General features: G+C 46.7%; 1 protein-coding gene across 2 annotated transcripts in view; it reads right to left on the reverse strand.

The window, feature by feature from the left end:
* Positions 1-20438, reverse strand: part of ZNF618 (zinc finger protein 618) — a 131246-nt gene extending 110808 nt beyond the window's left edge. Inside the window, exon 1 of one of the 2 annotated variants that reach the window (XM_010564632.1) lies at positions 20173-20438. The gene's annotated coding sequence lies outside the window, so the exon portion shown is untranslated. The remainder of the gene's footprint in view (positions 1-20172) is intronic. The other variant, XM_010564633.1, reaches the window with a different exon arrangement.
* Positions 20439-26976: the final 6538 nt, after the last annotated feature.

Raw genomic sequence — 26976 nt, forward strand, 5'->3', positions numbered from 1 at the left:
CAAAAAAAAATTGATTTTTTTTTTTCCCCCCCCCCCCCCCCCCCCCCCCATTTGTGCTTTCCTCCAGACCTGGGTTTGGGCAATGCGGGGACACCAAAGATGCAGGAAGGATGCTCTGCTCAGCCTCCCGCCCTGCTGTGTGCCACCCCAACTGCCCTTTTCTCTTGAGGTTCTGCTGAGCATTTGCAGCTCTAGTACTTTCTGAGCTGGATTGGGCTGTTTTTCCACAGTGCCATATCCCTGAAATACAAAAAGTTCTCCCGGTTTTCCACTCGATGCCCGAGATGTTTTTTTTCCTCCTGCCCCAGAGGAGCCAAGCGCTCAGTGACTGCACCAGCCCAACCAGCTACCAGAGCCCAGAGGGTCATTTAACCACATTTAGGAGGGAAGATCAGCAAAAGACAAAAGACCCACCCTCGTGAGGGGCAGGGGCCCAGAATTGCCTGGGTCCAGTGCAACGCGCTTTCCCCCACACCCACGGCAATTTTTTGGGCTCACTATGAGCAAACCCTCTTCCTCTGAATCCCATTCATCAGCCAGGGCAGCGGTAGTTTTTGCTGCAACTTCTCCAAACAAATTTCCCCCTTAGGCAGACACCTGGCTTGGAAAATTTCAGCCCAAACACTTAAAAAGTTTTGGCAGAGTTATAAAGAGTCAAACGCAGGGGCTCGTTGGAGTTGGGCAATCTTCACCAGCGGCACTGCTGCCAGCTCCGCCTGCAACGCAGCCACCCAAGGGAAGCAAAGGCCAAAACAAAAAATTAAAAAAAAAAGTAAAGAAAAAAAAAATAAGCTGAATGAGTCATTGTTCGTCAGAGGAGAGGAGGAATCGGGATTTTTTTTGTTTGTTTGGGAGGGGGGTGGCGCGTTAGAGATACTGAAGGAAGAAAGGTTGTTTTGTTTTGCTTTGTTTTACAGATATATCACAGGAAAAGTCTTGTTTCGAGATTATGTAGAGCTATTAATGACGAGCAAAATGGCTGTCAGTCACGGCCTATATTCCCCGGGTAATGAACAAAGTAGTATTTTTATTATACACAAAAATAGACAGGCCCTCCCACGACCAGCCACCAGCCCCAGGCTCTCTGCAGCCCAACGCAGCAGGCACCCAGCACCGGGACGGACCCTCCCGCACACCCAGTCCACGCCTCCTCCTGCGCTTGACTTCAGCCAGGGAAATAAAGCTAAAGCCAAAATGGGGCTGCACACATGAGCGGTTAATTCAAATCGCTTTAACTATTTGTATTAGTAAGGGTGACACGAGGATGCGAGGACGCAACAACTGGTGGCACAAGACAGCATGGATCAGGCAAAGTGAGGTCAAAAGAGCCTTTTCAGGGCTGTTTGTATAATTTTTTTCCTTTTTTGACAAAGTGAAGAAGAAATAACATTAATGAATCATGTACACATCACGTGCCCGGTGACCTTGCAGAGTCACCGGCAGCTCCCACTCATTTATTTTTCAAACAGAACTAGGAAATAAATATAATAGCATCGCTAGCCCATGTCCTCAACGCTGCTGTCAAGCGAACAAAAAGAAAAGACGCTTGGGCAATAAGGAAGTAGGGAAGAATTTAAACAAACAGCCCCAGTGCAAACCCACGCCTCGGCAGGCGCCCATCCCACCGTGCCATGCCCAGGGGCACCGGCTCCGCTCGCAAGCAGCCGCCACGCAGGTGCTTTGCAAATCCCATCCCACACGCCAGCACATTTGAATTTTGGGAAAGCCTTTAATACCTGAAGCTCATAAAGACTTGCACTCAAAAAAAAACCAAACCAAAAAACTGTAAGAACACTTAGGGCTTTATATGGGCTTTTTTTGTCGTTTCTATTAAAATTTTAGCAAATATATTAAAATAAATGACTGGGAGCTTCACCCCCATGGTACACCCATGTGCTGAGCCACCCAGATTTTGATTTACTGGCTGACACCAGAGATAAAAGTGCAAGGCTCTTTGGGTGAGAAAAGCATGCTCTGCCCAATGGGGAGCGCAGAGGTCCCTGTCCTCCTGCCTGTCCTGGTCCAGGCCAGTTTTGGAGACCCCCGTTCACGCTGAGAGCAGAGCTTTTTACAACAGCTCTTGCTGGCAGCATGGGAATGCCAATGTCATGAATCATGTCCTTCCTTATAACGAAAGAAGAATTAAACATACAACATTAACAGTAAACTTCTTGACCTACACAAGGAGAATTTCCCATGGCTGATGATGTTGTAAAAAAGGCAGCAGAGATAGCACAAAGTAATCAGTAAAATTATTTTAAAATTTCCTCTTGCATTGGCACCAATAACCTGAATTTTAAGGTCATCTTACAACAGTTTTTGAAACATTGTGAATCAAAATGGCTTTTTTTTCTTTATTTTTTTTTAATAAATGTTTCTGTGGTGCATCATGGGCTTAGTTTTGTTTTCGTTTTTTTGGTTTTAAAGGGGAACTAATCTATCAAGTCTTCTTCCGAAGGCAGTAATAGTTAAGCACACGCTAACAGAAGTGCAAATCAAGACCAGGCCAAGCGACATAATTACTTTCCAGACGGGTGAACGTGCCGGCGATGGAGTAGCCCATCTGCTGAGAAAACGAGTGGAACTACTGCTCCAATTTTTTTTTTTCAAGCAAAGGTGCAGCTACAAACCCACAAAATAGGTTTCGCTTCCAGCAGTCAGCGCCTCAGAGCCATTTTTATAATCCTTGTTTTTCTTAGATTATCCCAGTGTGGTTTTTCTCCTGTTTCCTTGTTGAGCACTATTTAACCAGCACAAAGTATGCAATCATTAAACCATGCAACACAGAGCCAACTGGTCACCCAGAAATGACCAACAGCAGCAGCCAGTCATTTCTAAAATAACTGGTTTGTTGGTAAATCGATAAAAATAAAATCGCCTTTGGTGAATGTAATTTGAAGGTAGTGCTGGGTGCTCAGCAGGTTTGGTTTCAGTCCTGCAATGTGCCAGGTCCTGGCACGGGAAGGCGGCTGAGCTGCGCCAGGTGCCCACCACACGCGTTTGCACCCTCGAAGAGCCTCAAAACGGACACAGATATATAAGAAAGAGGCAATTATAAGCATCGCTTTAGAGATAACCATTTTATTTAATAAATTTTAAAAAATCTGTTTGGAGGCCTGGCCCTCCAAGCTGGAGTTTCTCTCTCTTGCAAGAAGCAGACTTTGCAATGAGTACAGCATGTCTTTAAATTAAGTATTGCAAGTTAAGGCATACAGGCATCTTCCTCCATCCGCCTGCTGATGTGCCGGGGACCAGGGCAGGATCACGGGTGCCACCACCCAAGGCGCACCTCTGGAAAGTAAGTAACATTTCTCCCATTCTTTTCACGTTCAGACTCTGAATCTGAGCAGAGCACTGGGGTCCGCTATACCAACTCTGGAAGGAAGCCAGACAAACCCCAAATGCGCTGCTCCTGCCCGAGTGCTGCTCACTGTGCTGGGATGCAGGATGAGCACCAGGACGTGGTCCCCCTGCTCAGGTTCAGCTTTGTGCTCGCTCCAGGCATTTACTGAGTCAAATTATGAGCAGTCACGGGGCAATCATTAACCAGGGAGGCCAACGGGCGCCGAGTCCACACACCTGCTTTGCAGGGGAAAGTCATGTGAAATAACACCCTTAAGGAACCAACACCACTCGCCATCCCAGAGTCTCTCTGATTTAGTGATAAAAGTGCCCATTCCCATGGAAAAAACCCAATCAGCACGTGCAAAACACAAACCCGTCGCCTTCTCCCAACTTTAAAAGGTGCGCTGGAAGCAAGAAGCGAGCACTGTCATGACCAAGGTATCCCTGTCTCGGCAGCTGTCCCTGCGCCACGTCTTGCCCACAGGAACCAGAGCATTCCCCCTCCACTGTTTCCCCTGCACCAGCCGGGTTTGCAGGACAACAAACCTCATCTCCCCTTTTATCAGGGATTCAGTTAATCAACTCGCTGCTCCTCCGCACTGGTATTTGCACCCTGCAGCTCCAGGATCCTTCAAGGCTGGCAAGTCAGAAAACCCATGTCTTTTACTGAAAAAAAAAACTTTTAAAAGTCTGAGTGAGATTTCGGGAGCAGCTGGAGCTGAACCTGAGCAGCATTTACCCATTTAGCTGATCTCAATTTCACAAACATGGTGGCAGTGGAGCCTGGGGATGAAGCGCACAGCCTGTGCAAATACTGCCCGAATTATGCCGGGTGCGAACGCAGGGGGAGCAGGGAAGGTCAAGCCCCCCTGCAGCTGGCGTGGGGACCCCCCACCTCATCCATTTCTAGAGGCGCAGGTACACTAGTCGTCTCATTTTCAAGTTTCCTAAGTGCACTGAACCAGTTTTTCCTGTTTTACTTCAAATTCATAGTCACCACTGAAGGGAAAGCAGCACTGGGTGCTCGTGCTGGCAGCAGTGCAGCATGGTGGAGCATCTCCGGGGTGTTAATGCCAGGAAATGCTGCAGAAATTGGCCTTTGGGGGCACTGGATGTCAAATTTCAAAGCCCATGCCAGCACCTCCTTCTCCTCTCCACTCAGTAGGCACACCAAAGCAGCCTCCGGCACGCACCACTGCCACCCCTCAAGCCCCTGCACCAATGCAGGCAGCTTCCAGGAGCCCCCATGTCCCATCCCCCCTGGGGAAGTACCCATGGTCCCCCCAAATCAGCCCCCCAGGGTCCCCCTGGGCAAGGTGTCAGGGCTGCTCCCCAGTGGTGCTGCAGCAGCAGGGAGGAGAAGGAGAAGGAGGAGAAAGAAGGAGAAGGAGGAGAAGGAGGAGAAAGAAGAAGAGGAGGAGGAGGAGGTCTGGTCCAGCCCAGTGAGCTGTGCTCAGCCCCACCAGGTTTTCATGTGCATGAGTCTCCTCCTGTTTGAGCAGCATCGCGTTAAAGTGACCATTACAAAGTCACCACCCAGCAGGTCTCAAAGTCTTCTCCACTAAAGAAAATCCTCCATTGCAATGATTTCTGTTCAGGTACCAGTCATCTCCATGCAAAACCCCAACATTTCTGCAAACAAGAAGGGACGAATTTCTGTCTGGCCACTGGTACCATCCTCATCCTCCTCCAAACACATCCCAACCACCCTGACGTGTGCAGGGAGCAAGCCCAGGATGTCAGACCCGGACAGAGAGACGAGCCCCATCTCATGGGTCCTGCGACAGCTGCAACCCTCCAGTACACTCAGCAAGATTTTTAAATAACTCCAAGGCAAATAAATGGTGTTGAGCCCCTTCACTTGTAGGGGCTCACCATGTCAACCACCACTTAACGACCAGCCGGTTGTTTCGACCTGCTACACAGCAAAGCATTTAGGCATCTGATTTTTAACACTTTTTTGTAACTCTCTGTATGCCTACATGGAAACTAGTTTTGAAATGCATTAGAAAATACAACTACTGTGAAATCACCGATTTTGTTGCCTTGCTTTCAGTGGAAGAAAGCCCAAAATGGAGGCTTTGCAATTTCTCAAATACAGAATTTCAGTTCCCAAGAGATTACTAGTTTTTGTTTAAAAAAAAAAATAAAAATGCAGCAGAGTTATTTTGTAACAAAAATACTGAATGTCTACACTAAGTCAAAAGTTAACATGCCACTGCCAAACTTCTGCAAGGCCCAATCGCTATATTAAGAAAAGAGATCATAAAACAAACAAAACTCCAAACAACCTACAGGCCATGATAACCAACATCCAACAGCAATACTTCTTTCGCTATGTGTAAATTTCTAATTATAACCACACAAAAAAAAATCCCTCCAAATCCAATCAGAATCTTTCCCACCTTGTCCCCAGAGAACAGATTTACCCAATCACAGTTTTAAAAATTATTTCCATATGTTAATTATTTCTTGTAAAAGATTAACTCACTTCTCTTTTGTGTTACAGTAAAATCCATGCAGAGGCCTCAAATTCAGCCTCAGCCGAGCACCAAATTACAGGACTTTTCCACATTTCAGGCCCAAAATAGATGCTCGCAAAGCAAAACGTAAACTCGAGCAAACTTCTTCCCGGCCAGGTCTGTCCTCATTGCAATCACACAATCAGGCCAATGTCTGTTTAAACGTTCACTTGGGACAAGGAAGAACATGGAAGTGTTTACTGATGTCCACCAAGGAGAGCAAGTGAGAACCTTCCTACAGAAAGTCACTGTACTGTGCTGGTCCAGTCACTCCTCTGTGCTGATGAAGACCTGGGTGATTCAGGTGGTTTCTGGGGATCCATCGCATTCTCCAGCTCTTCCTCCTTGTCCTTCAGGCCATGCAACCTGCTATCACAAACCCAAGCACTCCCTCCAAGCTGGCGCTGGTCCTGAAACGTGTCCTCCAGCAGCCTGACCAAGCTGGTACCCAAGAAGAAAAGCACCCACCCAACAGGGATTTTATTTCTTTCTTTATTCTATTTCCTTTTTTTGGTGGTCATTTATCTCAGTCCTAAAGGGCCAAAATAGCCCCAAACCCTCCTGCCTACTCAGAGATGGCTCGGGACTGGAGAGGAAGATCACTGCTTCCAACAGCGAGGAAGGGCTCAGCCACCTCCCATTCCATAAACTTAAACCAATCCATAAGACTGTTTGCTTTGTCAATACAAAAGTACAGCATAAAGCCTTCAGGCACCAGTTAAATCTCAACATCATTGTATTTATAGTTATGAATAATAAGAGCTTTTCCACAGCACTACAGCAGCAAGGCATAATTCAACAGAAATTCAATTTTTAAAGGATGATGAATTGTGATACACTGAGATTTTTATGCTCCTGTGACTATTAAGAAGCCCATGATATTCATTTTAGTAAAGTAAAAATTGAATAGGGCAAAGCACTGTTCACGACTCAGGTAAGAGCACCACTGTGCGCTGGCATCTGCACACATCTCCATCACAACCAAGTAGGAGATAGGCAAGTTCAGATGACTCCCAGGCTCTGTCATCACTGATGTCAGCTGCAAGTTTGGAAATCACTGAGCATCAGCATCTTCTCAAGCACCTCCCACAAGAGGCCACTGTCCCTCTCCTGCGTCACACCATGCCATGCTAATTTTGCAACTCTCCTGTTCCTAAATTCTTTTGCATTTCTCCCTCTGATTCATCAAAAACATGCTCTAAGACTGGTTTTAAAGCCTTCTCCAGCCTTTCTCCCAGCTTCTCATCATCTAGCCATCTCTCTGGCAATGTCTCAAGGAGCGTGACAATAACTCTACACAGACAACGTGCTACTCTACATGGATCTGCTCTCTGATCTGTTGGTCCTTCTTGAGAATCACACAGAAGTTTTGCCTAATTAGGATTTTGCGTTAGCTCATTAAGGGTGCCTACAGTACCTCTTCTTAAACCAACATTGCTTTTGCCTCCACAGACCCAACTCCCCTCTTTTGTTATGTTTCTCCAACCCACGAGTCAATTATCTTCTCTTTTAAAGCATCACCAGAATTCACCTCCCGAGACTTTGTCCCCTTAGCACAAACCAGCCGTCGGGATGAATCGCAGCAGCAGAAGTGATGTCCTGACTGTGGCAGTGCCATCATCAGCTGAAAGGCAGAACGAGGGGAAGAAATTCTGAAGTGAGCAATTACAGACCATCCCATGCATGAGGATGCTTCTGCTTAATTTGATCAGCTGGTGGCTGGCTTTTACCCTAAACTGCAGGGGTTTCTCTCTCTAATAAAAACCTTTATACCCAAGCTGTATTAACCACAGAGGCTTTTAGCATCCAAATACAGACTTTCAAAATTCTGACACTCTTACTATCACTGATTTCTAGCAGTAGGCTCCATATCTACAGCTCTGTGTGTCATTTTAAAGGGACTGATTCACCACCAGGCTTCATTTTACCCATTAAAGCAACAAAGCATTTCAGCCCAATGTATGAAAAACAAATGCTTGTTCACACAGCTTCACACAAACTGGCTCGTGCTTAGGCAGGGCACCCTGCTGCCAAGCTCTTTGTTGCCTCAGGGTCCTACTTAAATCTAGAAATCAGGCCCTGGGACTGATTCCTGGCACTGTACTGCAGGTTTGCAGCACGGGCTGGGGTCAGCTGCTCACCATGGACCTTCAAGGACACACACCCTGCAGGACCTGGACCCCTGCTCCAGCACACAAACTCTCACATCTCATTTTGCAAATGCCCAGCAGACCCAAGCTCTCCACCCCTTCCATAGCTGTGTATTTGCCAAGGGCAGTTGCATAGATAGTACCTGCCCAAAACACCACCAGAGAAACCCCTGAAACAGGTTAAATAAGGAGCCTGATGCCAGAAGAGGCAGATAATATAGATACAGTCCCTCCACCCTCCAGCTTCTCATCTTGCTCCCAACCACATCCATGGGATCCCCACTGCCCACCCTCTCCTCCGCTGTTTTCACACCCTCCTGCCCCAGAGCTTGGAAAAGAGGGTAAATAGGTCTCACTACCTCCAGCACTCCTCAACCCCCGATCCCATACAGACACACTCAAAAACTCTTACTTCCCTCTAAATCTCATCTCCAGGCTTTTCAGCTTATCAAGTCTTTCATTTGACTTCAATGGCCTTTGGAAAAGGCTCACTGAGCCTCTTAATGATGCTCCACTGCACACGTAGCTCTCGTCTAACAAAACCTTTTGTAGGCAACATGTTGGTCCGACAGCAGGGCAGCTCTGCCCAAGAGCCTGGTCCACTGCAGACTCACATGGGAAACGCGTGACTCTGCCTGTATGGGTCAGACGTTACCCACCACCGACCATGTTCTTCCCCAAGTAAACACCACAAGGTCTACCTAGAGTGGCAACTGACTCCTGAACACCAGCTCTAAAGGGGGAAAATTCACTGCGGAGGTAGATTTAATGACTTTCACAGCCATTCAACCAATGGGTGCTGCCAGCATGGCTGGAGGTAGGTAGCTCATTCCTGGCCACAGAAACGCTGTCACCAAGCACCCCAGCTGCACCCGGGGGTAGGCACAGAGCTGACCCCCATGTGCGCCGTCCCCTCCACGACATTGGCGGCAGCATTTCGGATGAGTTATAAACAGAGGTCTCTAAAACATGTGTCTAGGCAGCAGCTATGAAGACACCTAAAACTTTCCATACCACTTTCAACCCAATCCACATTGGGAGTTGTAGGTGACTGCTCCAATCGTCCCCACTGCCATGAGCTCTGGGGACAGCAGTGTCACCCCCATGCCCAGCCATTTCATGGACATGAGACAGCTGGGGCTGACCCATCTGTGAAAACGTGGCCATGACCACGAGCAGGGTGGAGGGACACCCATCCCTTCATTCCCCTTGGACTATTCCCAGGTCCAGGTCCTCCTCCTCAGACTCTTTTCAGACTCCTAAAAAAGGACTGGGTTTTTGATGGGCATCCCTACCACATCCTACCACACCAAATGTCAACAGGTCAGGTCACAAGGAAACAGTAACATGGACTTTTAACATAGATGGAGCTTCAAAACAGCTCACAGTTCAGTCTGTTTCTATAAGCACCATGTAACATTGTCCTCTCTAACAAAAAAGGTGGAAAAAATGTAACTATGAAGAAATGATAGTTACTGTGTGATGCTGCCAGACCAAAGAGATACCATACCCATGGCAGATGTAATGAACACACCTGAGACAGGACAAGATGGGGAAAGGATTCAAAATCAATTTTCTGCAGGTGTGAACACCCTGTGCCAACCTGGCTAAAAATGTCTTAGCAAGATGTTCAGCCTGTATGTCTTCATATGGAAAAGAAGAAAGAAAACCAGCCTTGTCAAACAGACTTGGCATTATTTCCTCATAAGATTTACGGCTTTGGTTGAGAAAGATAACTATTTTAGTATAAGAGACTTAGATTTTTGCAGGGCTTACTATTGCAAAAGATGTTGATTCAAAAAACAAATTAGCCCTAGAACAGAAATCAATGTAAACATATACTAAGTGGATCAAAAAATAACTATTTGATAAATTTTGAAAACTAACTGTAATGAGGGAATCCTCATTTCTTCCAAGAGAAAGCAATACCTGAAAGGATTCAATATCTATCAATGATTTACAAGCAGCCAGAAAATCATTCCCAGTCATGTTTGCAGAGAACATAAAATTAAAAATTAGTTGCACATAATTAAAGAGGACAGGTCACTAATACAATGCCATCTGGATCGATGGGTGTGCTGGACTCATTTAAACAAGATGCATTTTTAAGCAGCCAAACACAAGACTGTACAACTAGGGTAAAAAACCAAACCAAAACAAAACAACAAAAACCCCAACATGCTGAAGAATGGCTGGAAACCACTTAGTCATCATGGTAGAGACCAAAGGGAGTCCTGCTGCCCACGTAAGGCCATGGAGAAGGAGGTCAGAGGTGTTCAGAAGAGGACGGCGAGGCTGTGCAACATACCGACACCACCAGTGACGTTGTTATTTTGTGCTGTTTCCATTTCTCGTGCAACAATCACAAACTAGATGGGAGAGGAAGAGGCACATCCACCACCCAACTCCTTGTATCCTACAGCAGATATCTGAAATGGGCCCATCCCTCCTTGTTGGCTATGAACAACTTTGGGCCAAACAAAACCCATGGGTTTGACCCTGGAGTTGCTGCCCTGCGCAGTGCAAGAGGTTGCAGCTGGATGGCCATGAGCCTTTCCAGCCTTGAAAGCTCAAGTCCACGAAAGGTGGACAGAGCATCATCTGGACTCACACTAGTGCTGTTCAGACATTAAAGCCAGACCCATTTTCCTCAATCCTTCCTGGACTAGATGACTGTGGTCCAAGAGCCTGTTTATTTTTGCTGAATTAGTCAGATGGGTTCCTGTCAAAAACAAAGCTAATTCTCCAGCAAATTTGATTGCATCTAACAAAAATCTCCATAGCTTGGACTCGGAGGTCCTGACTTACAGTTGCAGAACCCAAGGAGAGAAACCAGGAATGAGGTACCAATTATTTTCTTCCCACTTCATGTCTTATAAACCCCTTTTCCTCCTTGGCTGCCCAATTTATTTTTTATTACTGCCCTAGACGGCAGCTCCAGAAATGAAACACTTAACCTCTGCAAGTTGCTTCTCTTAATGAATACGCAGCAGTTTGCTATTCATTACATCCAAAAGGAAAAGCCAAATCTGTTTCTGCTGCATTAGCCAGCACGGCTGTTAAATGCAGCACGGGGAGTAGCCATGGCGACCTTCTCGGAAAGGAAAACCGGACTTTTCCAAAGGCTATTGTCAGTGCTCAAAAAAACAAAATAGAAGCAACTTTTTTTTTTTTTTTAAATTATTATTTATTGCTACTTTGAAAGAAAATTCAAAGCCAGTGAAAGATGGCAGACTGACAGCAATAAAGAATGAGCTTATCCACAGACTGAGCATAATACACTCAAGGTGTTGAGAATTTATTGTTGGGGTACCTCAGATCTGACCTGGAAATAACCACCTTCATAATGACACAGCAACTGATCTCCTTGTACACCAAAATCCCCAACACCTCTGCTAAGTCTACTGGCTGATGCTCAACTGGTTGCTTACCTACAGCCCACAAAAAATTTGGTCAAGTCTACCAGGACAAAGCCACCTTGAAGCTATGACATGGTAATTTTTTCTACCTCTAAAGAAGACAAGGACAGGGCAAATGAAGATAGCTTCTATGGAAAGCGGGCACCAGAGGGTCAAGTAAATCTCACTCAATCACTCTAACCATTCAAAGCTATGAGAACCACCAACCAAAATATCTAAAACATCCTGATGTCTCCCAAACACTAGTTAATACTGACAATTTCGATGTGAGCTAGTGAAGTAATTTCTCTTCAGTTCTTGTGCTGGGAAATCTCAGACAGATTATACAACTTGCCCAGAGCCACAGAAAAAGATTTTGTGAGAACCAGACACTTGTCTCTTGAATTTCAGTCTTGCATTTTATTCACAAAATCATTTCTTCATTTTGGAGAGGTTATCTAAGTGCCTAGGGTCATCCCCAGCCTCTGCTGGGTAATCAAAACATCAAAAAGCCAATAGATACAACCTGGGCAGTTAAAGGATAAATATAAAGAGCACTCCAAACCACTTATTGCTACTGCAATTATTAAATTAAAACAGGGTCATTTGATTGCTTTCCAAAGCTAAGAAGGGTGTTCCAGGATGGAGGGGTCCTGGTGGTGAACTCTGTGATGGAGAACACTATGCAAAGAGCATTTATGCAGACTGACACACAAGCAAATATAATATATAACCAGATACTGCTCTTTGGGGTCTGTTGGTAGCTTTCTCTCAGAAAAAAAATGAAGGTTTCCTGAAGTGTTCCCATGTGGCAGGTAACATAATCAGAACTGTAATCAGCTGCTCAGCAGAAACACAAATTCAAGAAGCGGGAACATCAAAAAGTTTCCACAGCTTCCTGCTTCTACCAAATATGACATTTGGACTTAGCAAAAATACATGAATGCGCGAGACCCCAAAGCCTGTTCTGACCTCTCCTTGTTAACCGTCAGAGTCCAGACCTCACTCCATCCTCTCAACCCACCCACCAAGCACTCTCTAGCTCTCCACCGAGGTCTGATCTTCAAATAGCCGGAGCCCAGGCTTCAAGTCACCCCCTGACACAATAACTTCTTGGGACAGAAGTGGCACTTCCCACCCCATTCTGGCAACCAATCAAGTGGATTTGCTCTTCAGGCAATTGGAGGTATCCTCAACTCCTGTCCAGCCATACAATGCAACTGTAGAGCTTTTATGGCCAGCAGTGACAGTACTCCTACAGGAATAGCACACAATGACAATTGCGGAGGTGGCTGGGCATTCAAGCACATTGGCCAGGCATCAAATAGTGCTGGCCAACACACGTGGCTTGGCATGCAAACTGCCAGATCACCTACTTCTGGTCTTAAGGCTCTAATCTATGTCCTTGCAAAGCCAATGCAACTACTGTCTTCCTCCAGCAATGTGTAGGAAAACATAAAATCTGAACGTAAAGCATAAATCTCAGCCCACTTGTGTTCGGTATTTTTCTCTGACCATCTTCCATAGCTTTGAGCTAACTGCCAAACACTGCTGAAAACCATAAACAGTTCCCACTATATATGTGGCTATCCACAACTTTGAGGGCCTACAACTCTGGGTGTCACTTGTTAATGTCAGTCTGAATGAACACTAATTCATTTTTTAATGAACTGTAGAACAAATCAACCAAAATAAGCTGATGGAAAGGGCAACTACACATGCCACACTGACCTGCACTCTTCAACATCTTACCTACACACTTACTTTCAGAGCCAAACACTTACTCCATGTTTTATTATGTATTTTAACTTCCAGCACTACACAGATCCTGTCTTTAAAGCTTCTGAATACCAGATGAGAAAATCCTCTGTCAAATGGCACATTAGCCACATAGCTGAGAAACTATCCATCCCAGCTAGTTTTAAGACAGACAGATGAAGACCACCAGGAACTCTATGATGAGGTTGCCTACAAAAACCAACATAGACTCTGTAACCAGAAGGTATTTTCAGAATTACACACTTCTGTTCAAAGGTCTTTTGCTTTTATTGACTCTCTGACATTCAAACCTATGACCCTGCAGCCATCATCAGGAATCTGGACTATTGGACAATGGTGGTCCTTGCTCTCCTGCCAGTAATCCTGTTACTGCTCAGCCATCCCTAGCAAGGGCACGCAGGTGAGCAGCAGAGCCAACAGAAGAGCCCTCATCCAGTCAAACCTCTTTGCCTTCTTGAAAACTGGAGGCTGACTACATTAGAGCAGTTATGCACAACTGCTGGATAGCAAAAGCTTTTTATCATATGAGGACATACACTTGGAAACATCGAGTAATGGAATTTTACCCTTTCTTCTTTGATTTATGGAACAGACAATACAAGTGTGACGTGGGAGCACCTTCACCTTTCACAGTGCTTAGAGGAAAAGCCTCCTCCCACATGGACACATGCTTTCCAGGACACACTCTCTCCTTTACAGAGAAGGAAAGCCTCTGAGCAAAGCTCAGCACTGTCTGAAGGATGCACCAATGCATTTGCAGAGCTCCAGCTTGCCTTGCCGAGCACTCTCAGGAAATGCACCAAGTGATCCCATGGCAAGAGGTTCAGTGCCAGGTCTCTGGCTACCCCGGAAAGTGCTCTTCATCACTCTCAGGCACACCTGAGAAGTTCAAGATACTCACACAAGTTATTCCAGTTGCATCTTACACCAGAGATGAGGCAGCAGGGAGGTAACAGAAAGGCAGGATAGGACTCAAATTCTGCAGAAACAGAGAGTGTAATACAACAAAGGGGTTCACCTGGACACCACCCCTACCCCCCAGAAACCAACTGAGAGCTTCTGGTGTACAGGAGAGAACACCACCAACTGAAGCGCCAAAAGAGACGGGCTGCCAGGTGGCAGGTGAGGACTTGCTAAATCAAGACTGCTTCTTCCCAAAGAGCTCCTCCCAGCCTCAACATGGGCTGCTCTGCCCAATGCACAAAGCTTTGCTCCAACTGCCCAGGTTTCAATCTCTGGGTTTTTTTGGTCTTCTCAAACATTTCAGAGGTATGCGCACTCGTACAGGCTTGCTTTCCCAGTAACCTTCTTCCGGCCATGTACAGCCCATAGGGGTGCCTACACCCATCCCAGTGATAACCAGTGCTGCTGCTACATCCCCTCCCATCAGATACAGGTGGACTCAGAGCATAAACGTGGCTCTTTATAGCAGGGATGATCTGGACTGCTGGGCTACAAACTGAGAAACAGCCAAAGGTCCATCCATACCACTGCCGGCTCACGCGGACCAGTTACCCATTAAGACCAGTAACACCATTAGGACTGTTTGTTTGCCCGTAATGCAGCCCTGGAGGATGGGAACCAGAGCCCTGAGCTCATCCTACATTTATACACTCACTGCCATGGGCTTAGATGCTTTCAATGCCCAGTGAAACCTGAGAACAGCATCGCAGAGTGGGTCATGGCTCAGAGTAACATTTCAATGCAAACCCATGCCCAAGTTTTGAGAAGTAGGGGTGTTAACAGAGTATTTTCCCTTTGCAAAGTTATGCTATCGGTCTGAAAGCTGCCAGTAACAACAGCTTCCCGACACGTGCTTCCCAGTGCCCGGCAAGGCACGGGAAAAAGGAAACACAAATTTTGAATCTATGAATAAATGTGACGTCCAATAGTGAACCAAAAGATAAAGGCAACTTAAGACCATTTTCAAAACTCTTGTACTCAGAGTCAACTCAAAACTTTTGTAACAAGCAAGATCTCAGGGGAGGGAAGAGGAGTGCCACGCTGCATCCCAAATGTGCATGGAGGCCAATGCCTCTGCTCAGAGCTCCATCCACCTGCACAGCACCCACCTCCTCAGCTCTCTGAGCACATCTCACCCCCTATACCACATCTACACTGCCAAGAAGATACAATCTCCCAGGTAGCCAAAGAGTTTTGCGTATGGATTGAATCCATAACCATCCTTACTCCCATGACTGTGATGAATGAAGACATCCTGTACCAGAATGAAGGCTGCTGGGCCCAGCTGAGGTTGTGGACACAACATCAGCCCCACCATTATGCTCTCGTGGATACAAATGAAGGCTCGGGCTCTTCACCTTATTCCAGCAAAGGTCTCCAAGTGCTGTGAACAGAGCAAGCGAAAGCAACGGGAGCTGCACAGCCCAGCACACTTGAATGAAAAACGCCTCTCTGGCTGTTCTAGCATTTCTTAGAAGAAAAGAGCCCTTCTCAGAAAGGAAAGCATCATTATCATGCTTACACAGCGCAGGTAGACATCCTCATTCAGGGCGTGACCTTGCAAGATGCCAGCAGTCCTGGCCTTGCTCCAGACCTGTTGGTCTTCACACACCAAGTGCAAAACTCGCTCTGGCTCCTGTATCTGCTGTTTCTCACTCGGCTTCATGCAGGATCAAGCCCTTGAAAAAACGTCTGAAAAGCAGCTGGACCACTGTAAGAGTGCCTGTGTGAGGAAGAGTGAGCAGGTTCAGACCAGGGGTCAGTATAAGCTACTATTCTGTCCCCAAAAGTGGCTGGGTTTGGAAAGTATATAAAACCAGGAAAAGCCTAAGTGGGACGTCTCCAGAATAATCTCCCATCCTCCCGTGAGCTGCAGCTCAGGGGCTTCATGAGCAAGAGGTGCTGCCTTTGTGCTTGGCTGCTGCTGGCAGAAATTTCTTTCATTAATTCATCCAGCTGCTGCTTTTTTACTGTTTTATAAATGTAAAACCTAACACCAGACTCTCAAAAACAGATAGGACAGAAGAAGCTTGAAACATTCCCATAAAAACCCTTTGAAATGCCTTGCTCGTTGAAGTGTCAACACATCACACGCATAAAAGAAACAGAGAAGGAGCTACTGAAGGTAACTTGGAGAGAGCAGAGCCATTAAAACCCACTCCTTGGTGCACAACCTGACAAAACCTTCTCAACACACGAGCCCCTCACCCCTGGTTGGAAGCATAATTAATTTGGGGGAAGCATTAACTAATTTTTAAGCAGTAGCACAGCAAGAAGGCCCCTGTCGTGGGCACAGGCTGAGAACCATGCCAGCGAGCACAGCCGGGTACCAGCAGTGCTGCTCCGCTGGTGCACAAGGACCACTAGCAGCGATGCTGTGGGAACAATGTGCAGACCACGCCACTTAAATTCACACTTCAGCACCAGAAATAGGCTGCAGCCACATCTCTGTATGCTTTTTTTTAACTCCCAAGCCACACACTGCACTGCCAGATCACTGCATGGCAGGAGGAGTATTTTTCAGTTTGGGGTTTGGTATTTTTGCCACATAAGAGGGGCACATATTTTGAAAAACAAAACAAAAACTTTGTGGCACACTTGACTGTTACAAAATATTTCCAATGTGTGAGAAGGTGGGCTAAGCAACATTTCTGAACCAGATGTTCAAATTTGAGAGACTATTACTACAAGCTGGCCAGCAGCCCTCAGTGCAAGCCAAGGTGCTCAGCAGTCCCAGTCCTGTACACATGCTATTACATACCTGCAACTTACAGTAGGCTCAAAAAAAAAAAAAAAAAAGTCAGGATTTTTTCTTTTTTCATTTTTAAATGAACTACGCAAACTTAAGGACATTAAACCTGCTTTTTTTTTTTTTACTATTATTTTCTAAGGCCCTATTATTTTTAGGCACTTCAAGCAAAATATTTTGCTGCACAGCTCGTGGTCTCGATTACCTGAGAGAAGAGCTGAAAAGGCCGACAGGAGACCAGGTTTTAAACCGTTATCCAGCATTTGGACACTTCAGAAACAGTGCCAAATAATTTAGCACTTGACATTTATTACTGTAAAGCTGCTGGTGGTATAATTTGCAAAATCTATTTCAAAATCTATTTTTACTAGAAATATTTTCACAATTTAATAAAATTAAAATGCTAACTGGGCACAAGTTTAAATACTGCTTTCACATCACTACCTCCAAAATTTTACTGTGCTGCAGTTGTGGAGCAGAACCAGAAAATGAAAAGCAAAAGTGATCTCAGCCTGCTTTCATCTCTGAGATGCAAAAGAGAGTTTTCTAGGACAGATGTGTTGCTTCATTTGGTTTTATGAACCTTTGTCTCTGCCAGCAACGTAAGGAAGGAGTGACCCATTCCACCTTAGTGTTTTTTTCCCAAAGAAATTTGGATCCCTTTTTTTAAAGGTTCAGTGATGCCCAACCACTACAGCTCCGCACTGCCTCCCACTTCCCGCAGCCCCCCAGAGAGGCTCCAAGCACCTGGGCAGGGACCAAAATCAGGCAGCTCAGAGACACCTGAGCGCTGCCCTGCGGCTCCGCGGGGAGGGCTCGGCCCCGGCGGGGTTTCGTGGCTGAGGGGTGTTGAAATGCAGCGGCAGGACCGCTGCCGCAGGGACAATGCCGGCGAAGCCGGCCAGCTCCTCCAAACCCGCGTGGTTGAGAATTTCGCAACGCGGCTGAGTTTTATGAAACTTTTTCTCTCCATAAATTAAACTCAGTTGTTTTCTATTACAAAAGATGTTTCTGTACCTAAGGAGAAGCCCATGCTACACAGACAGTGGAAAAAGCTACGAAGGCAAAGCACGTGTGATTCCTCATCTATCCATCATCCATAAACCTGACCAGTACCCAGAAGCCAAAAAGCCAGGTAAGCTACCACAACCAAGAGCACACTTGGGTACCACACAGAGGATATACTATATACAAATACAATTTATTACCCAGCTCCATGAAGTTTCCCACCTAATGCCCAAAAGAAAATTCCCGCTGGCAAGAAGCATCCAAATGCACGCTTGCCGGCGCACAGTCCTGCTAGTACACAATGTTACCATCAGATAAATGCATTTTCCAAGCCCAGAACTCTCTCCAGCAGTTTCTGAGCAAAACCACATCTGCAGACATTGGTAGTATCTTCTGGGGAACAGATTTATTGCTCCTTGTGGACCTCAAAGTGCTGTTACCTCAAGCAAGAGAGAGCTGAAGGACCCTCCTGCACGTACCCAGCATCACCAAAACCTGCAGTAGCAACTCGGAGCAGACAGGGAAAATGCAGTCACTGTGTCCGACACAGGGGATGACAAATAATCAATTCTTCATGGAGCAAGAGGGGAATTATTTATTTCACAGTTGCTTTGTACCTAAAGAGAAGTCTTGGCACCGAATCTTAACTATGCCTCAAATGCTCCTACGAGACTGTGAAGGCACTTCGGGGGATCATACACTGTTACTATAAATATATTAAGAAAAGAAATGGGGAGCTGGTCCTGCCGAGCTACAGTAGCATGTTGTGCAGTCCATTACAGACTGCTAAGTTCAGGGAAAATCTTGAATTTTCATCAGAGACAACCAAAAGGTCAGCCTTTCTTATGGGATTTCAGCCATCTGAGTGCCCTTTTGAGCTACAATCTTGAAATTAGGAATAATTCATTCATTACAGACTGCTGATTACGGGGGGAGGGGGGAACAGAAATTTGACATTTCTTTCCAGTTCACCAAAAGGTCAGTCTACTGATTTACAAAATTTATATTAATTTTAACTCTGAGGCTGTCACACTGGGCATGAGGCATCCAATTTGGAGAAATTAAGGTCACTTAAGGTCTCTAGTTGCATTTATCATTTTGAATGCAAAAAGTTCTCAAAGGCAAAGGCAATGCTGAGGAAGCCAACAGCCAAAGTCACTCAAATTGGGGATGGCTGCCAATTTTAATACACTAAAATGCCTTTCTGTTTTAAGAGAGCCCAGGCTTTAAGTCTCATCTTGCTGCATGCTGCCAGACATCAACTGCCATTGCTTCATGAAACAGAGATAAACTAAAATTTGGGGTTGAAGCATCTCCCATGGCAGACTCAACAATCCTGCAGTCATACTGCTGCTCATCTGGACTCACACCGGCACCAGGCACTAATGCCACTAGCTTTGCCTGCCACCACCAGCCAGCTCAACTCGTGGAAATCCTCCATTCAGAGCTTAAAAACACGGAGAGATGATGACAAGGAGGAGGAGGAGGCAGCATGGAAGTCATCTTCTTGAGCAGCTGGAGCAGAGGAAGGCATGTTTCAGAACTGACTCAAAGGCCACCGGGAGAAGGGTGGGAGGTGTCTCCCACAAACATGGAAAATACTCAAAGCCGCAAAGCACGAACCAGCCCTCAGAGGCGCTGCTAGAGCTCAAACTGCCACCATGACAGCCCAAACACAAAGCTCAGCCCCCTCGCCTTGCCATACGGGAGCGAGAAGATAAGCAAAGTTCAAGTGATCCCTCCCAAAAAATATCAAACCCAGTGACCAACTTGCTGAGATTTACGAGTCCTGTTATTTGTAAATAAGTCATTTGTGGAGATTTGCAGCACTATAATAGCCCACCTCAGGCAACTGCAGGATCCCTACAAAAAGCTTGAAGCTACTCCTGTCCCTCCCAAGGAAGCTCTGCTTGGGCAGCTCTTCATCAAAAGGTACAGAAAAGCATCCTCACGTTTATAAAGAGCAGCAACAAAGGCAGAGCAATCCCGACACCCGTTTTCCTGCCACAGTCACCAGCCCAGACCATTTCCCACATCAGAAGCCACCCGGGCCAGGGGATGGCTCCCAATTTAGGCATAAAGCTACAGCCAAGGCCAAACCCTCAGCTGGTCTAAACCAGACCCATTCACACCAGCCAGAGCTGCTGCCCTCAATTCTTTTTTAATGGAAACATCGCTCTTTTTTTTTCCTTTTTTTTTTTTAATTTTTTATAAAGACACACTCATAAAAAATTGAATGGAGGTCTGTTCAGGCTTACCAGGCAGAAGGCTGCTCCGGCTGTCGCAGTCCGTCCTTGCAAATAGGACCTGTGTGCACTCCGTGCTCTGCTGCTTTACACTGACTTTTTATACAACACACCTGACATTATTTTCTTCTTCAAGCAGGAAAAATTAAGGAAACCATCTTTACATCATGGTAATTTTATGCTCCAGCTATAACCTCTGCCCATCAAACCTCTGTCCAGTCTGTCCGTGTTTATGCTGTAAGTAGATTTATATTTTCTAACTTCTTAAATATAGAAAGTTGGATTTTACTACTTTCCCTTTAGAAAAAAAGTTCAATGTTTAGTTCTGTATTAAAAATTGGCCTTGGTACAACTAGATTTTAAAATAAATTACTACTTTTTAAACTATCTGAAAATACTAGTTCCTCTTTGTACTTCATTTCTTCGGGGAAAAAAAAATACAGATCCAATCCACAATCAGACATTTGCCTTTTTTTCTAATTTAGTAACTTGTGAATTCATGCATTGACCCAGCCGAACAAAGGGCAAAGACTGTTAAATTCCAGAGCCCAGGAGATATTCAGTTACTCATTCACGGCCTTCTGCAGAGTTTAAAAAAAAAATAAAAATGAGACTTAGTGAGGAGGAGTGGCACATTTGGAAATGATACTTTTAAATTAACAACCGAAAAGGGGAAAAAGGTAAACTGGGAAGAGATTAGCTGCTTGCTGCGCCACGATGGGAAGATGGAGAGTGGGTTGGAACTCGTTAGCCCAATTACACAACAGATTATGTTGGCCAAATTCGAAGGCAATAAAAGCAGCAAGAGAAACCGATGTTAGGTAACAGCAAAGATGGAAGAGGTGGGGGACAGGAGAAAAAGAAAAGGCTTTTTATGATTTTATTTCTGAAGCTTCTTTAAAAGGTTTCCCTTCGGCAGGGAAGCACCGAGCACAGGCAGGAATTTGGTAAACAACCGAAATATGGCTGGGGGTGCCCATCGCCGCAGGGAGCAGAGGCAACTGCAGTGGGCACTGCGGGTCCATGGGGCTGCGGTGACATCGGGGAAGGAATGCTGGCACACCAACCAAGGGAAAAAAATGTTAACTTGAAATTTCCCTGCCTTCCCTTCCTCCTGTCCCTGAAAATCACATTTCATTGAATTCAAAGGCATTCTGAAATTTTACTAGTTTAGGAAAGACTGAATAAGCATGTAATTAAATTAATTACAGAATCACTGCTCTGCATCCTAGTGCAGGAATAGCAGTGAATCAACCAAATGGATTCAAAATCACTTCCTAAATGCTTTCCAGTCAAATAAAACTTCAAGAACAGTTTCAAACCACTTACAGTGCAGTCCAGAAAAATCCAACCTTTCAACCAGTTTCCTTCACCCATATGGGAACGTGATCCTAAAGGGCATGACCCGACGTGGAGCGTTTCCTTTCCTAAATAAACAGCAGCCGCGCAGAGCTGGACACCTCCTCTCCCTGCCTGCATCCCCTGCCCCATTTGCTGCCATTCAGCCGCTATCCAAGCTGGTTCCTATGGACACCCACCACACATTTCTAATTAATCGCCCCTCTGTGCAACGGGGAGATAGGAAAAATCCCTCTGTGAGCTCACAGCTAAAGGGTGCTTTGCAAAGTGCATGCACAAATTGAGGACGGGCACCTGATTCCCACCAGGAAAGGTGCCACCGGCCTCACGGCCGCTGCCTGCACCAGCACCAGCAGGACCAGAGCTGAGACTCAGATGTCTTAAATGCGGGCTGTGCTCACAGTGAGCTGTGCAGGCACAGCTGGAGCAAGGTGTTTGGTCTCGGTCAATGGGACAGAGCATCATTCCCCTGAGCTGGGGGATGTCTAAGATCAGAGGACCTTCTTTCTCCACAACAGGAGAGCAGAAGAGTGCAACCAGAGGTGGATTAGTTACGAACAGCACAAGCTGCATCCCAGCCCTGACAAACACAAGACCACAAGCAGCAACACGACCACTGGCAGCACAGGGGAGCAGGCACAGGCATCCGCTCTTCCAAGAAAACAGGAATAGCCTCGCGCTGCCTCACCCGCGCAGCTGGGGGCAAGGCTGCCTTTCTGTTAATGCTTAATGTGAAGGCAGGTTCACATACCACCACGTCCACCGAGCACGTCTGGACAGCTGCTGGCCACTCTGGATGCGGTGGGACCATCATGGTGCAAACAAGCCCCTTCTGCATAGGGGATGCAGTGGGGCTCACTTGCTGCCTCCTCCCACAGCTTCATGCCCAGCAGAAGTGCCCAGGGAAGAGGACCGTGGATTTTCTGGGGGAAGCAGTCTGATGACCCTGTGTGAGCTCTCTCCTTTGGATGCTCACCCCCATTTCACGCAGGAGAAGCTGGCAGGTCCTGCTCCCGCTGTGCTGTGCTAACACTGATCCTGCCAGCTCAGCCCTACGAGGCTGAAACATGACACGTGCAACATGTCCCCCTCCAGCAGAGCCTTCCAAAGGTCCTCCAGGCACACACGGGCAGAGGGGTGACTGTCACACTGAACCCCAAGCACAGCCACAGCAGCACACACAACTGCTCTGGGCAAACAAAGTGCAATTACTCAGACCAGAAATCAAACCTAAATGCTAACCCAGGTGACTTTGCTCAAGTTAAGTGAAGTAAGCTCTTCCACCAGCAGTGCTGCTTCCAGAAAGATGTCTATCGATGGCCCCAGTGGCTTCAGCTAGCAATAAAGGCAGCAGTTAAAGCCAGCTTTCATCCCCTACCCTATATGAGATGCTGCCTCAAAACCTACTCGAGAGGTGCCAAAGGTGGGAAAAGTCAAACAGGCAACACCTGCAGGGCTGCAGCCCCACTGAACAGGTTCTCAGGCAGCAGGACACCAACACCACCTCTTGCTTGCTCGAAGAGAAACATTTAATAAAAAAATCCAAATAAGAATTCCAGGACCCACATGGTTTTCAATAAGCCGATGGTCTATTTGTCCATAGTAAATCCCACCAACACCCCAGCAGGCATGGACACCACCTGATGTGATCATCCATGATCTACATCTTCAAACAGAGAAAAGCCAGCAAGTTACTGGAGAGCAACCAGCTTTGAAGGCTGCAACTAGAGCTTGCTGACCCACGCAGGGATGAACAGAAACAAAGGTATCAATAGGGGGTTTCTCTAGTCTCCTGGGACTGCAGGAAGGGCCTATCTTGTCCCCCCCAAAACTTACTAGCTGATCAAGTAGCCGCCAGCATGTGCAGCTACACGTGCTGCCTGATCAACAAAATCTGGCCATGATCAGCTCAGAAGCCACCAAGAGCTCAGTCGTCACTGTGTTGGGACAGGCTCCAACACACCACACAGATCTTAGCTCAAACAGAGCTGCAGTGAGCAGCAGGACGTCCAGCAGAGCCCAGGACACATACATAGTTGCTTTTCTCCCAGCTGGCAATGACATGGGGCACCCAGCGGGTACCGAGCATCTCTCGTGCCACCATGGGTAGAGACCATGCTCATGATACAGACTTTAGCCCCCCAAAGGCATTTCTAATTACCACATTAAAAGGTGTGAAATGCTTCCCATACAGGCATGGCCATCTTCAGGGTCTGAAAGCCAAACCCCTCTTTGGCAAAACTAAACCAGCCTCCCAACAGCCCCATGAATTGATGGTCTGGGTCTCTTTGGGGCTTATGCTCCCCTAGCTCGCTCCTCATCTGACCCCTCAACCCCAAATACAATTAGCCACATTTGCCCATGAAAATACCAGCAAAGATCTTCACAACACAGCCAAGAAGGTTTCAGAGTGAATTGGATAAACTGAGCAGTAAGAAATTGCCAAGACCAGATGGGGCTGAACAAAACCTCTTGGGGAAAGTAAAGATGAAATGGCTGAAGCATCCTCTGTGCTGACCATGCTCCGACGGGGGGGCAGGAGGTGCAAACCCCACCCGGGGACCTTCTCACAGCTCTGCAAGTGGAGATGTGGGGGACTGAAGACCACCAGCGAGAAAATGGGCAGAAACCACCAAAATCAAGCTCAAATCAGAGTAGAACTACAAAAAAAAAATCCATGCTTTATGTTAGGAAAGGGTTGAACCTGATCTCAGTTGGCCTTTATGTCTTAGATGTGCAGGGAAAACATCAGCTCAGTGCTCGTTAGCAAAGACGAAAAGAGAAGGTAAGGAATTGTTAAAACAGGCAAAATAAACAGAAAACACAACTGTGCCAGGTACATGTCCCTACCATTTTGAACACAACCTGCAGGTTTGGCCATCCTGTCCCAAAGAAAGACTACCTCTGGGGAAGGCAGAGAGCAAGATGATCAGCAGCAGAACTAAAATGAACAAAACCCTTCCAGCTTAGAGGAGGCAATGGGGGAAAGGAGACGGGACCCCTCAGATGGGTGAAAGATGTTTAAATGCATCCTCCAGTGCTGCAAGTGTGAGCAAAGGATGGCACGGGAGGGTCAGGGTTTGCACCGCTCTTGCGATCCAGCCTGGACACCACCAAGACAGCAAAGATCCGAGCTTGTGTGCATGGCGATGCCCACAGCAGCCTCCTGCCAAGGCGAGGAAGAGCAGAGTCCATGGCAGCACCAGGACCGCAGCACCGGTGCAGACCCCGAAGCGCAGCCATCCCTCCCTTGTGCAGGATGTAGACGTTTCACTTGGAGAGAGGTGCAGTATTTTGTACCACTTGGTCCCCTTACAGCTCGCTGGAGAATGTCCTTTGAGTTAGAGGGAAAGGGAGCAGGGGATGAGTTATGCGTTGTTTGACCTCGGGAATGGAAATCCATCGAGTTTCACTACTTCATCACTCCGGCGCTGCCGGCCGCAGTGCCAAGATTTTTGCCAGGACTGGCGCAGAGGCAGGGGAGGACACAGCGATGGCATTTTGGGCAGAAGCTTTAAGTATTTGTTACTTCAGAAATGGGGTACAGCAGTACAAAATATGTCTTCTTAAATATTCAAGCAGGTTATTTAACTTTTAAAAAAGACAATTTTTTTTACTTAGTAATGCTTTAAACCAATAATATCTATTTTCACATTTTTCAGTTTAGCTCAAAAGAATCCCAGTAACAGGGTGAAATCTTAATGTAAATTTAAGCAGTGCAATGTGTATCAATAAACCATCAGACACAACACTTAAGGTACCGTACACTTAGGGTAGCCATGTGTAGCTCTGACCACCAGTGTTTTATGGGAAAAAACCCCTAAAATGTAAAAGTAGAGTGTGCCCTATTTCAAAACTCAGGAGGCAAATTCAGGTACCCTTTACCTCCATCTCCAGCACTCGGTGATCAGCAGTCCCCATCCTCACAGCACAGCGAGAATTACAGGGAAAGGGTAGGGCAGATACTGACGCTGCAAGCCAGGCTAAGTAAAACACCATAATAAATTCTCACCGTAACAGAAAAACCCAGCTGGTTCATTCACATCCATCCCTGCAGTATCACCGGCAAACAGAGCAGAACTTGCTCAGAAATGAGTTTGGTCCCTGGTGAAATTAGGTGCTGCCCTCCATTGACACTCTCCTGATAAAGAGGTTTCACAGAAAGAACAGTGTCTCAGGAAAAGTGCCGGATTTCCCCAGTTCCGAGATTTTTACCCTTTTTTCCTGAGGTATGGTGCTGACCAAAAGCACGCTCCAGCGCACCAGCCTCCCCCGAAGTCAGGAACACAGAGGTGCTTTCATCTCATTTCTTGTTACCCACCTTTTATACACCCTGGCAAGCTACAGTTTGGGAAGTCATTGCAAATTTTGGAAGAAATAGAAATACTCTACCACCACCATCAGAGCTGGAGCTGCACAAAGCACACCTCGCTTCCCAGTCCCTTGGGAGAAGACAGGTCAGACCACAGGACATGAAGGTCCCCCTCACACCACAGGCTCCAAATTAGTGGGTGACAGCCCAGGAGTGATCACCCTGCGGGAGGAGCACCCAATGCTGAAGGACAGGGGTGCTGGGCTCCCGCCCGCAAGGACAAGCCACCACTCTTACCCCCACACCCAACAGCTCTGCTCTGTGTGAGCCAAACTGGCTGGTACATCTGAAGGAATCTGCTCAAGAACCACTTCTGTGAGTGAATGCAATTGTTCAAAGCCAATGTCCAAAGGGTGCAGCAGGGCTGCAAGATTTCTGGAGAGGGCAGAGGGCTGGAAAGGGCACCGGGAGTGAGCCTGAGGGTTTCCTCGGAGTCTTCTAGGACTGCCCTGGGGCTGCAAAGGAGCTCAGGGCGAGACCTGGCACATCAGTGACTGCAGGAACCAGAAAGATCTTGAGACACAAATATTTTTATACAGCACGTGCTAAAAAAAAAATTCTCCATCTGACTTCATCTGAAGAGTAAGATCCACCAGCTTCTTGGAAAACAAGGACTCTAAAGGCCACTGCATGGTTACAGCTGACTGTCTGCAACGCAGCAGTTTAACAAACTCTGCGGTGAAGCCTTCAGGCTAAAATACAGTTAATGTGGTAAAAATCCAGTGGAGGCCTAGCAGCAGCTGGAAGGCTCACTGTGTTGCTTGGAGGTGTTTTTGTCCCAGGACTCTGTGGCGTGACGGGAACTTGCACAGGGTCTGGTCCAAGCCCAGTGGAGGTGGGGTACAGCAGGGTGGCACCGTGACCTGGGGGACCTGGCACTGCTCCAGGGCTCAGAAACCCAGGTCCTGCTCCTGTCCATGGCTCTGGCAACCCTGGGAACAGTTTATTCTTCAACCATTTGTAACCAGACTAGAAACTGTCTGAATTTATGGTGCTCCACTCCATGAGACCTGACCTCAGCCAGCAATGCTGAGGAGCTGATGTAACACAAGCCAAAGAGCCACTGCTATCAAGTCGTGTCAGAA

This window comes from Haliaeetus leucocephalus, unplaced genomic scaffold (genome assembly GCF_000737465.1).
Source record: "Haliaeetus leucocephalus isolate CR32 unplaced genomic scaffold, Haliaeetus_leucocephalus-4.0 Scaffold183, whole genome shotgun sequence".
NCBI classification, from domain to species: domain Eukaryota; kingdom Metazoa; phylum Chordata; class Aves; order Accipitriformes; family Accipitridae; genus Haliaeetus; species Haliaeetus leucocephalus.